The sequence below is a fragment of the Octodon degus genome, unplaced genomic scaffold, assembly GCF_000260255.1.
Source record: "Octodon degus isolate 3935 unplaced genomic scaffold, OctDeg1.0 scaffold00112, whole genome shotgun sequence".
NCBI classification, from domain to species: Eukaryota; Metazoa; Chordata; class Mammalia; order Rodentia; family Octodontidae; genus Octodon; species Octodon degus.
Genome location: NW_004524688.1, coordinates 7,907,133 through 7,919,348, shown reverse-complemented (window position 1 = coordinate 7,919,348; position 12,216 = coordinate 7,907,133).

Below are 12,216 nucleotides of genomic sequence, written 5' to 3'. Positions count from 1 at the left end.
GGCTGGCTGGCATGTGGTGCTGGGGGATTGAACCGCAGTCCCTGTGCTTTGCTAAGCTTGTTCTAAGTAGGTGCTCTAGACCACTGAGCCATCTCCCCAGCCCCCCTCCTTGTTTCTTAAGTCAGTTTCAGACACTCATGACTTTGAGTTCACAGCCCATGCAGCACCGTCTTGCGGCTGGCTAGGCTCAGGGTCTGAGCTGGGGGATAAGGTGCGGTACAGGTTGCTCCATCTCCACGTCTTGGACAAGGCCTTCCACCTCCCAGTCCAGGAACACCAACAGCCAGAAGCTCAGGAAGCTATGGCTGTGGCCATGGCCGGAGATGGGCCTGTTGCTGAGATCCTAAGAGCACAAGGTGCTGGCTCAGAGAAGCAGAGGTGAGGAGTGGTGCCCCCTGCCTTCTGCTGCCCTTTCTATCCAGTCTCCTGCCCCACCTGCTCTGCTCCCAGGTGACCAAGCACCCAGAGAAGTGGCCTCTGGAGAAGTTTGTGGGTACAGCTCTGTGAGCTTAGAGAGTTAAGGCTGTCTGGGCCCAGATATTGCTACACTATCCTGGGCAGCCTGTGAGGTATCCCCACACTGGGAGCCCCATCACACAGCTAGAGCCACATGCTGCAGGGAGAGTGACCCACAGGACAGAGGGGCCACTGGACAGCTGGCTCAGGGCTCCTCATGCAGAGAACCCAGGGGCAGACCCCGCCTCACGGGGGCCAATGCCACGGAGGAAATCCCAGCTGGCTGCAGGCACCAGTCCGCCTTGCACGTCCTCTGAGTGAGGGGATGGCTCAGAGTGCAGGGCAGGAGGCCAGAGCACAGCCCAGAGGTGCCAGGAAGAAATTTGCTGCATTTTGCTGCAGTATCTGCTGGGAGGTTTAAGTGCTCCCTGGCAGGGAGGTTTTAGTGCTGCTGGGGGAGGTTTCCGTGCTCCATCCCCTCTTGCTCATAAGCACAGGAATTCTTCCCTCCCTCCCTCCTTCCTTCCCTTCCTCTCTAAGTCTCCCCCCTCCCTACACTCTAGTATTTGGGTCTGTGAAGTCACCGCCTCCGCCTCCTTCCCAGACTGCCCTTATAGCTGACAACAATGAAAAGCTCCCATTTAGTGCTCACCGGGCTCCAGCAGCACCACAGAGACAGGAGCCCTTTGATGCAAATAATTAATTTGGTCCCATATTGCATAACATCCTAAAAAGCTTTCCGGGGCAAGCGCCTGCCGGTGGACACTGCGATCTCATCAATATTGCATCGCAGCGGGCACTACTCTTATGTGGTTTCATTAAAATTTAATTTGTGGTTTAAATCTGCAGTGTTTCCTTTAAAAGGATGAGGGGCACAGAAAAAGGAGGGACGGGCTTCCTTCGGGTTGGGGGGTGAGCTGGGGAGGGGGGAGGGGGAATCCCGAGCCCCAGGGGAGGGAGGGGGCCCCTCTTCATTGGCCACTGGCTGCCTGCTTTGCGCTGAGCTGGAGCTGCTGCTGTGGCTGCTGCGGGAGGAGGCTGGGCCATTCATAGAAAACGGTTCTCTGTTTCTCTTCCGGAGCTCAAGCTCATTCTGTTTTTCCAAGAGAGGGCTGCTCATAGGAACCTAGGCTTGGGAGGAGGGCCAGGGGGCAGGGGTGGGGATCTTCCTCTGGATACCCCACTCCTGTGCCCTCCAGAACCAAAGTCCAGAGCCACAACCCTACCTCTGTCCTTCTGGCTGTGTGACCTGAAGCAATTACGTGGGCTTTCCAAGCACAAGGCACCCACTACCCTGTAGTAGAGTGGAGGGAGTGTGCTCCATTGAGGAGCACATTCTGGTCAACCTGGTGTGGCTGGGAGGGAAAGGGAGGGGGTGCCAGACCAGGAGACCCCTGCAGGAGATATGCTGGCTGCTGACTGTGTTCTTTCATCCAGCCTTAGCATGGAGGCAGCTCCAGACCCCTCCCTAGGCTTTCTTTTCCAGTGGGTAGGGGCATGCTTTGTCCAGCTCAGGACTTCGTGGGAGAGCTCAGGGTCTGGTGGGAGGAGGAGAGACCTGCAGGCACAGAGCAGGGGCACTTAGGGTCTTCCTGATGCTGCCACTGCTTCACCACAGGGACTCTCCAGTCTCCCCCAACAGACTTGGCCAGGCTGTGATTGTTTCCTTGCGGAAGACAGGGATTTGTGCATCCCAACTCTCTTCTGACATTGTTCCAGAGTGATTAAGTTAAGCCTCCTGGGGCCGGCTGGAGAGAGAGGACAAATTGCTTTGGAGAATTGATTTGCTGCCGAAGCATTTACAGCTCCCCTCAGCTGCGCCCCCAGTGTGAGGCCTCTGCACTGTGTGGGCGCCCTCCCACTCCCCTCCCTGCCCTACACTTCTGCTCTTGCTTGGCACCTGCACATGAATCACCTGTCACATGTCACACAGGCCGAGGGCACTGCTTGCCTCCTGACAGCGCATCCAACACCCAGGATCAGAGCTGTGAGCTCTAGCCTGTGCAGAAACAGCTAAGGGTAGAGAGAGGTGAGGGACACTTGTAGACCCCAAGAGCAAGACCCAAGCCAGCCCTGGATACATGCTACCTTAATTCCAGACTAGAGAAATGAAACAAGGAGGGCACAGCCCTTGGTCACAGAGGTTCTGTGGTAATAATGATGGAGGAATAGGGTAGGACCTTCAACAATGGACCAGAGCTGGGGAAAAGGCGAGGTGTGGACCAGTGGGGCCTCCCAAGCGGAAGTGCATGTCTGGGCATCCTCACCCAGGATAGAAGGAGGACTTTGTGGCAGGTCCCAACACTTGGTCATGGAGATAGCTTGGCCTTGCTGAGGCTCGGAGGATAAGTATAACCAGGCCGTGGACCTACTTCTGCTTGAGTACTGACCATGAGCCCCTTCTAGACATGGCTAGGCCATGCGAGGAGGGCTAGAGAATGTGCCAGTGACTGTGAACCTTAGCATCTCTCCTGGGCTCAGCCAGCTGTGCTGCTCAGGTGCTGGGTGACCTTGGTCAGGGGACTTCAGTCTCTGCACTGTGGTGAAGGTAAAGTGGACAAGGCCCATGAAGCTGACAGGGCATTCTGGCCACTGGCCAGTAGAGGCATTTGGGAAGTGCTGATTGGTATCCTGTTTTCCTCCCTCTCTTAGGGCTCAAAGGCTGGCAACAAAGGAGGGGAGTTGGGTAGGTTAAGCCAACAGGGATCCCAAGAAAGGAGGCTTGGGAGTGCTCAGCCCTAAGCAAGAAGAGGGGGTTCTCTGAGCAGCAGCCCAGGCTGGACCCTTGCACAGCACCTCCCCTTTTTTTAATGTGTGTGTGTGTGTGTGTGTGTGGCCAGCTCAGCCCACCAGGGGGCGGGGCTGGCTGGCATGTGGTGCTGGGGGATTGAACTGTGGTCCCTGTGCTTTGCTAAGCTTGTTCTAAGTAAGTGCTTTAGACCACTGAGCCATCTCACCAGCCCCCCCCTTTTTAATTTAGATTAAAACTTCATGTAGTATAAAATCTGCTGTCATAATCATGTGGGTGGCAGTAAGCTTCTTTGGAGTTTTGTACAGTCCCTTGCCACCCTCCTACACTGGAGCTCTGTCCTCCTGTGTTTCCCCAGCATCTCTCAATCCCTCTAGAAATGTGGCTACTCCAGGGGCTTCTGTGAGGGGGACCCACAAAATTATCATGCTCTTAACTTCTGTTCCCATGAATGCAGATGACCTTGCTTCACTTCTTTGACGTCTCTGCCCCTTTCACAAATGCAGACACTGAGGCTACCCTGGGGTCTACCCTGGGGTCCAGAGCTTTCTTAGCCTCAGCCTCCCTGGGGAGCAGCCTATCCCACCCACACATGCAGGTAGCAGAACCCCAGCCTGCCGCTGGCCCAGCTGCCCTCCCCTGCACCTCTCCAGTTCTTCCTGAAGGTTCTCAAAAGAGGTGCCCCAAGCCCACAGCTGCCAGAGTCCTGCTACCCACTTGTGTGATAGGGCCTCTCTCCCAGGTCTTCTGTTCATTCTGAGGTCTTCCCAAAGCTTCCCCTCCTGGGCAACTCAACTCCTAGGCAGATTCTGCACCAACAGCCTGGCCTGCTACTAACTGGGAGATGGATCGCAGCTCAGGGTCACAGCAGGGCCGGGGGGAGGTTGTGTGTATATAGGGGAACACTAAGGGACTTTCCTACCAGTAAATCAGGTAGTCTAATGGTTAAGGAAGGAGCTTTCCCTTCACTTCTATCCCAAGCCTGGCACACTGACTCCCAGCTGTGAGTCCTGGCTGACTGCTGGTGAGCACATCTGGAATATGGTGACAAAGCACAGGACTTCTGGGAAGCTGGCCAGGGAAGAAGGATGCACAGCACTTGGTCCAGTGTTTTTATACCAATTCTCATCTCACCCTAATCCGTCTCATCCTGGACCAGGCTCTACCTCCTCGGTGTCAATTGCTCAGCCTTCCATTGCCCCACCAGCCTCTCCTTACCCCTGCTGCCCGCGCCCTACAAGGCAGTGCCACAGTGCCACACAGAGCAGTGGGATTTCGGTTTCTGGCCTCCAGGATTCCTGTGGTTGGGATCCAGGCTTCCCTTGATTGTTTTTAAAATGTTTTGCTGCTGGGAAGCCTCAAGCCACTCCACAGAGGACATAAATAAAGGCAATAACTCAGCCATTAGGAGGTCTCCTGGGGTTTCCTCCTAGCTCTCTGGCATGTTTCAAGGCGGTCCTTGCCCTGGCTGAGACAGGCAGTGCGAGAATCCTCTGCCCCAGTCAGTTCCATCTCCTTTGCCACCCTTGTGACATGAAGAATGGGGTAGGCCACCCTTGGGATGGGACAGTGACCTGGGGAGCCAGGTGAGAGGTGGCATTACTGGCTGCTTGTCTCTACGCCATATCCCTCCCTCCAAGCTGAAAAGGGCTATACAGAAGAGACATTCAGGTTAGGGAGACATGTGCTTTAGCAGATGGGGGGCCTGGGCAGCTGTGGGTGAGGGGGCCTGCCTGGAATCTGTCAGCAAGCTGAGTTAATTAGACCCGGCAGGTCTGAACCTGAGAAGGCTCAGGGTACCTAGGCCACCTCTTTAGCAGCTGTCCATCTTGCCCTGGGCCTCTGTCTTCCTTTCTTTAATAAGGTCCACAGACAATCTGTCATTAGTTTTATGCTTAATAACAGCTTTGTTTGAGACAAGTTCACATTATTTAGTTCAGGATAGCTTTGAACTCACTATATAGTCCAGGCTGGCCTTGAACTCATGGTAATCCTCCTGCCTCAGCCTCCCCAGTGCTTGGATTACAGGCGTGTGCCACCATGCCCAGATCAATTTTGTTTAAACAGAAAATTCATGCCCATGTTACATAATCAAAACTGTACGGATGGGCCAGAGAGATAGCTCAGTGGTCTAAGCACCTGCCTGGCAAACACAAGGACCCTGGTTCAATCTCTGGTACTGCATGCTGTGCTGGCTCTGGAACCCCAAGCACTTTGTGCCCACCACAGGGCGTGGTGGTGCATGTCTGTAACCCCACCACTGGGGAGGCTGAGATAGGAGGATCACTATGAGTCCAAGCTGCGCACTGATGCCCTATACCAAATAAATAATAAAAAACAATACAGATGTTCACTGAGGTGCCTCAATTGTGATCCTGTGGTCCAAGGCAGGGTGACACTCTTTGGATGTTTCCTGGAGGCCATGAGGAGCTGCTGAGCCTGAGAACAGGGCTGGAAGCTCAGCATCAGGCTGTGGAGAGGGAAGCAGAGGTGGGGATGGATTAGAAGATGGTACAGGAAACAGGGAAGGGCCAGTGAGGGCCAGTGCTGGAGCCACCCCTTGACAAGGGTGTCTGCCAGGAGTTGCCTGTGCCTTAATATTCAAGCCCAAGAAGGTGACATCCCTGTGTCTGTGGCTTTGCTTGAACTGAGCAGGAGAGTCAGGAGAGCAGAGCAGGAGAGTCAGGACTGAGGGAGGAGCCCAGCATGTCCCCAGAATAGGACAAATGTCTCTACCATCTCAGGCGGTGCCCAGACTCAAGAAGGCTCTGCACTCTCTTCCCCCTCTTGCCTTTCTATGGAGCTGAGACCCCCAGACACTGTGGCTAGATGCCTGAAGAACTGAGCCCCAAGTGCCAGGATGCAGCCAGGATGAACAGAACCTGCCAGGCTAGAGCCACTGTGACCCGGCCACCTTCCCTGGGGCCTGAGGATGCTTGGTTCCCTTCACAGCAGCAAGCCTAATTGAGTTTTACAAGGGCTTCAGGCACTGACCTACACGCCTCAGTCCCTGCTATCCTTGGCCCTGGTCTCTAACCTCAAGGCCTCATGCCTCCTTCCCACCCAGCCTAATACATCACCCTGGTTCCAACAGGCAAGGTCAGGCTGGCCAGGGAAGTCACATGTGCTCTAGCCCTGTATCCTCCATGGCAGCTCCCACTCAGCTTACCTCCAGAATAGGAAGACAGGTACCCCAAGATGTTCAGACACTAGGTGACTGGATGCTGAGCCATACCCAGGAGAGCCAGAGTCTGTGTGAGCGCTAACCTCGGCAGGGCCTCCTCCCTGATGTTGTACCCCTTATGAGTGAGGAGGAGCAGGGTCCTGGGAACTGACCCCTCCTCTGCAGGTGGCAACAAGAGTTCAAAATGCAGAGGATGGGAGGAGGTTCCATAAAACAGCATATGTCATGACATGGGTCCATCTGTCCTTCTCCTTTCTTCTCTTGTCACCTCCTGGTCTAGGGTCTGGACATGCAGGTGAAGGTGCTGTTCTGGGTGGGCCCAGGATCCAAATCCGTCTGCCTGACCCCAGGACCCCTCCTCTGCTGCTCAGCGTGTAGACTGCTCCTTCCTGTTCTTGGTGACCAGGTGCTCTGCAGCTTTTTTCCCAGAGATTTGGGGAGGGAGGAGCAGAGGTTGTCCCAAACTTGTCCTTTAGCCACCTATCTTCCGGCTCAGTGGGTAGCTGACTGTGCCCTTGTTTGGGTTCTGACAGGTTTCCAGCATGTTTCCCAAGACCTTGTCAGCAGGGCCTGTGGGGAAGTGGGTGCCAGAGTTTAATAGGATGTTTTGTCCTGGCTCCCAGATGCAAAAGGGCCATCTCTGGATGCTTCCTGCGTGGCCCAGGCCATCTATCTGTAAGAGAGAACCTAGAAAGAGTTGGCAGGGAATGCTGTTGACTTTGTTTTTAAAGTGAGGCCAAAGTTTGTACCAAGTCTCAAAGGCAGAGTGACCCAACCACGGAGGTTTGGCTGAAACTAGGCTGGGACATCAGCTGCACTCCCACCCTTCCTGCTCGGGTGTCCCCTCTGCCACCACTCCATGGCCTCAGCCTCTAATTTCAGATTTGCCTCTGCTCTTTTCTACGTCTCCTGCAAGCAGACAAGCATGAAGCCTGCCCTCCAAGGCTGCATGAATAATAGAACTGAAATCATCCCTAGTTAAAAATAGATATTCTTCTTAATAAATATTTTACATACTGTCTTTAGGATATACAGATCCCCTGACGGAAGAGTTAAAGCAAGCCCTGTTATCAAATCCAGAGAACTCAGGAAAGGCTCAGCCCGTGGCCACGGCTCTTGCCTCAAATCCGCCCACTTGGCAGTGACGTCCACGCAGGCAGCAGCGCAATCATGGCAACAGTGGGACTTGAGGCCAGGAGCAGCTTGGGAATTCTTGGGCATATTAGTCACCTGTGCATTCTAGGGAGGTGAATCAATTATAAAATGCCCTTGGTTCGTGAGGCTTGGAGTCGAAAAAAGCCAAAGGCAAGTTCTCCTGTTTCTGCTCTGCAGTGAGACCTCCCCCGTGAGCGGAAGCTGGCTTGTCTAGGGGCTGTGGTGGGCAGGGAAAGAAAGTTCTGGGCCGGAAGGCAGAGACAGCTGGAGCACAGAGCACTGGCCCATTTCGGAAGACTTGCAAACACAGAGCAATCTAGAAGGTCTGCATTAATTAGGACATGGTATGATCTAGATACGGCAAATAAATTGGAATAATCTTTAGAAATGCTTCCAACCCTTGCCTGCCCCCTCCCCACGAGTTCTCCCCCCTCAAGATGAGTGGGCAGGAAATACTGAGGGCTGCCCAGCACAAAGACCACTCAAAATGACCCCCATTCTTCAGTCCCTTTGGGCCTGGAATGGATGCTGGGTAGCAAAGTATACCAGGCAGAGGAAGTGGGTCTGTTTCAGTTTGGTTCCTCTGCCTGGAATGACAGCCCCACATCCCATCTGGTCTGCTTGTGGGTCCTCTGTGACTTCTTTTTTTTTTTTTTTCTCGGTACTGGGCATTGAACTCAGGACCTTGCGCTTGCCAGGCAAATGCTTTTTCTACTGAGCTAACTTCTTGAGGCTGAGCAGAAGCCCTTTCCTGAGGGCCACCTGTCCTAAGATGGGACACTGTCTCCTTTTGTGACTAGCATTCCTTAGAGTTCTGGGATGGCATGTAGGGTACCAGGTCTGTCTGCTCTCCAGAGAATGAGCTCACTGAATCCTTGACTTAAGAGTGTGGCCTCGTAGCTGTTACATAGATGGATGGGGGTGTGAGTGAGGTAGATAGATGCACAGATACAGGGTAAGGGGGTGGATAAATGGCTGGCTGGATGATAGGTAGAGGGGGGAAAGTGAATGAGTGGATAGGTGGGTGGATGGGTAAATGGGTGCACAGGTAGATGGGTGGGAGGGTGCATGGGCACACACACAGCTGCATGAATGATGAAAAAAGTATATCGTGTTAGATTCCCAAGGGGAGAACTGACCATAAAATAAAGTGGGAGCTGGGTTACTCTATTATTTCAGAGCTGCTCATGTAGGTGTTAACTACTGCGCTTCTGCCCTTCCCTCTCCTGCTGCCTTGTACCCCAGTTCCTAATTGACTGACTCTGGAAGGCAGGGCTAGCGAGCAGGGAAGGAGAGGGCTGACCTCAGGTTATGGAGGACAAACGGTGGGAGCTCACAGAGGAGGTGCGGGCCTCACTCACCTGGCCCACTGCCAGGGGCTTCCAGGATGGCTGTCCCGCTACCCCCAGAAAGCCAGGACAATGTAGGGCTATACTGTTGTGGCCCCTAGTGGCCTAGAACAGGGCTGGGTGCCTGCACTGAAGCCAGCAGAACCCAGTCTGTGTCACGTGTCTGCTGGGTGTCTAAAAGAAAAGAAGGTATAATGTAAAAATGAAGATGTCTAATTATTTTAATAGGATATTTTAAAAAACCTATGCCAACATATCTGCTCTTGTTTTAGGTTTGGTTTTTTTTCCCCCTTATTTTGGAAGATTTGTAAGGGAAAAATTATGAAATGTTTTCCTTTCTCTGTGATTGAACAAACTCTTAAAATATTAAACTATTATTTAATAATTGATTAAAACTGATCTCTGTGGAAGCCAATCACCCATTTGGCAGGATTTCTTTAAACTTTTAGGGGCTTTTAGCTCCCCCTGGCTCCTAACCTTTCTCTTGTCTGATTCTTTCAGTGCTCAGAAGACAAGTTACCTCTTGTGGCTTCATGATGTCACTGTGCAGCTGTTGAGCAGTGGGACAGTGGAACGGAGCTAGGCTGAGACAGAGAAGTCCTGGGAACACGATGTCTTTTTTTTTTTTTTTGACACTGTGTCTTTAAGTTTACAAAGGAAGGTCTGTAAACAACTTAAGCTTGTCACAGGAATCACAGGAAATAACCAAGGACTGTTGTCTGGGTTCAGGTCTTCAAGTCAGGGACACTTGCCTCCCCTCTTGTCCCAGGGCCACTGAAACCATAGAGCAAAATGGCTCAAAATGTTGGCTCAACCATCCAAGTGCCTGGGTTCAAAGATCTGCCCAGCAAGTTGTAGCCCAGGCTGGCCTTGAACTCACAGCAATCCTCCTGCCTCAGCCTCCTGAGTGCTGGGATTACAGATGCGCACTATCATGCCTGATGTGTGTGAAATTCTCAGCATCAGCCAGGGTGACTTGAGGGCTCGGTAGGTATGGACTACACTTGTTCAGAGCTCAGAGGAGACGTGGACTTGAGCTGTTTGGGAGCTGAGGCATAGCTCGCTGGTAGAGCTCGGGTCTAGCATTTGTGAGGCCCCGAGTTCCACTGAACTACTGTGCAAAACAAAGAAAAACATCTCCTTATGGTTCTACAAGGCAGAGGATAATCATGGAAACGATAGAAATGGCCACTGCTAAGCCCAGCTGGGAGAGATGTTTGTATACCCAAGCTCACAGCAGCACGGTGCACAATAGCTGAAAGTCAGAAACAAGCAAAATGTCCCTCTGTGGACAGATGGATAAACAAACTGCGGCCTGGCCCTGCAGTGAGAGGTTATTCAGCTTTAGGAAGGAGCGACATCCTTCCTACACTACACTTAGGACATCATGGGATGTGACGTAGCTGGACACAAAAAGACAAATACTGCACTGTATGATTCTACTATAAGAGGCCCGTAGGTTGTCAGATTCAGAGAGACAGAAAACAGAGCGGGGTGACCAGGGGCTGAGGCGGTAGGGTGGGGAGTCACGTATTAGGGACGCAGTTTCTGTTTGGGAAGATGAAAAAGTCCTGAAAGTGAATGGTGGCGATGCGTGCACAATGATGGGATTGTGCTGAAGCCTCAGAACCTGTTCCAGAACAATTAAAGACCCTGGGGATAAAGCTCAGTGGAAAGGCCTCAGGTCCAGTCGCCAGGACCAAACTCTTAAAAAAGAAGACAGTAAATGATAGTATAGCTATTTAATGTTCACTTAGAATGGTTAAGATAGCAAATATTATTGTTATGGAAATCTTGCCATGATTGACTTTTTTCTTTTGAAACAGGGTCTTGCTATGCAGTTGAGGCTGACTTCGAGCTCACTTTGTAGTCTTGGCTGGTCTTGAACTTGCACCCATCTTCCTCCTCCTCCTCTTCTTCCTCCTCCTCCTTCTCTTCCTGAGTGCTGGGATTACAGGCATATGCCACCACACCTGGCTTTGCCACAATCAAGAGTAATAATTTGTTAAGCCTAAACAAAATGTCCCAGATAGAAGCACACTTGCCTCCCTTCTGGAGCAAATCTCCCAGCATTGGGACCAGATCCCAGTCCCTCTGCCTATGGGTCCTGCAACAGTGGCCTTCCCTGGCTCTGCACACTGACACAGAGTCACCCGTGGGCGCTCAGTGGGGACTGCACTGATGGTCACTCTATGGGTTCAGCTCAGGTGGCTGGGAGCTGGGAATGTTGCTCCATGTTGATGCAGCACTTGCCTAGAAGGTATGAGACCCTCAGGCCCATGCCCAGCGTGGCAAAACAAAGTGAAACAAAACAGAAACTTTAAAGCATGATGAAAAGATCAGAAAGAAGTTCATCAAAATATGGAAGATCATGGGGGATTTTTTTCTTTTCTCCTTAAAAAAACAAAATAACACCCCTCCCCCACAGCTTTCTGTGATAAGCAGTGAGCTGATTGCAAACCTTTGCACTCAGGGACTCTATCACCCTGGCACTGCCCCCAGAGTCCCAGCACCTAGCATGGCGCAGGCTGGAGTCCTTGGCATGAATAAGTGAGTTTGGTACTTGCAATGGAAAAACCCTAGCAGTTATTTAATGAAAAACATAAATTTTCTTTGGCCCTCAAGGTTGGAGGGACCCAAGAGAAGTCTCGGGCAGTCTGTGGTGCTGCACCTGGCACTTCTGACACGCCCCTCTCCCTCCAGGCAGCTACCAGCCATGGGCAGCAGCTCAGACAGATGGAGAAATCCTTCAGCTCTCTCCCAACCACCCATCTGTGCTTCTAAGCAAGGCTGTGCCCTCGGCTTTCAGAACAAACACCTCCAGGACAGTCTGACTACAAAACTTGGGCCAGAAATCTACCCTGGAACCTTCACAGTATAGATTTTGTTGTTGCCCTGAACAAAATATGGAAGATCATGGGAGATCAGTCTTACTGATTAACAACAGGCTCTGAGCCTGTCTGGGAGATGCAGGGAGAAGAGCGCAGGTCAGCTCTGAGGGGCTGCTTGCTTCTGCGAGGTCTGGAGCAGGTGGTCAGGGGGCTGGTCAGCTCTGAAGGAGCCAGACGGGCAGTCAGTGTTAGAACAGCATATCTTCTCTATGCTGGGCTTCCCGAAGGGGCAGCTTCTAATGTCCAGTCACAGAATTTTATTTTATTTTTGTTTTTGGTACCAGGGATCAAACTCAGGACCTTGCACTTGCCAGGCAGGTGCTTAAACCACTGAGCTATCTCCCCAGCCCAAGTCACAGAATTTTAATACAGGGTCATCTGTCATCTTGTTCCTTCATTTTAGAGGGAGAAAGAAAGAGACTTGAGCCAAAC